This window comes from Microtus ochrogaster, chromosome 10 (genome assembly GCF_000317375.1).
Source record: "Microtus ochrogaster isolate Prairie Vole_2 chromosome 10, MicOch1.0, whole genome shotgun sequence".
Classification (NCBI taxonomy): Eukaryota; Metazoa; Chordata; class Mammalia; order Rodentia; family Cricetidae; genus Microtus; species Microtus ochrogaster.
In genome coordinates, this window is record NC_022016.1 from 74488395 (window position 1) to 74489758 (window position 1364).

Genomic DNA, 1364 nt, shown 5'->3' on the forward strand with positions numbered 1-1364 from the left:
CACTCTGACAGCTGAGCCATCTCTCCAGCCCTTGTCTATTTATTAAACTGGGGAAGGTGTACCAAGAGGCCACCAAGTAGACCAACTGGGCACCAAAATGAAGCCTCCTGCTGCCAGAGTTTCCATCAGGGATAAGCATGGCTGGCAGCTTTGGCATACAGTAAGCCTGATGGTCCACGGTCAGATGCTGTCTCCTCCAGAATCCTTGACCCGTCAGAAGCTTTTTTTGTTTTGTTTTATTTTGTTTTGAGACAGAGTCTCTCTACATAGCGTTGTTGTCCTAGAACCAGGCTGGACTCTAACTCACAGAAATCCTTAAGCCTCTGACTCCCGAGTGCTGGGATTAAAGATGTGTGCTGCCACCATACCTGTAATCCTTGGCTGAACATGGAGTGGTCCTTCTCTGGATCCCCAGGGACTACACAGTGACTTTCCTGTGGGGCCTCACTATATTCTCTGTAGATCACTTTTTTCTTTCCCCACCAGATACCTCAGACAACCCGGGTCCCACCAGGCCATACAACCTTCTCACCTGGCTCAGTGTGCTGACGGCTATTCACTGGGTCAGCATGTTGTCTAGGTGGAACCATTCACCGCAAACTATATGAGAAGGCTAGAGCGACCCTGGGGCAAGCCAGTAATGTATCCTCTTAACTGTTGAAAGGGATGTCAACCATTTCTGATTGTCCTTTCCAATAGAGGAGGGGAAACACAGCTCACGGCTGCATACCTGGTACCCGAGAACGTGCCGATGTGCACATCTGGCCCAGATGCAGATGGAACCACTTCTCAGTGTGTTTGGCTGTTGTCATCTGGTTTGGGCAGGGGCTAGAGCTGTGGATTAAGTAGCTCTGTGGTGACCTCCAGCCCTTGGGCCTCTAAGGATGGTGTCCACCATTGTCATTCTAATCGAGGACAAGGCTGAGCATCTTCTAAAGCTTTTGTTGCCTGGGTCACGTGAGAGGGTTTGACGTGTAGAGGTGCTCGCTGCCAGGCCTGACAAGCCGAGTTCAGACTCCAAAGTAGATAGGAGACAACCAATTCCCGTAGGTTGTCCCCTGACTTCCACACATGTGTCACGGCATGCACGCACCCACCTGATAAATAAATATAAGAAATATTTTTGTTGGCTATTTTATTGCCTTTTCTTTGCATTCCCATACACCACAGCCATTTGACCTTGAAAGAAGTGGTCTGTTTAGGGCCACTGAGATGGCTCAGAGTACAGTAAGGACAGTTGTCACCAAGCTCAATGACCTGTTTTATCACTGGTATCTATACAGTAGGAGAGAACCGACTCTTTCAGGTTATCCTCTGGCCTCCACACACAGACCACAGCATGCACACCTACACCCCACCTGCAC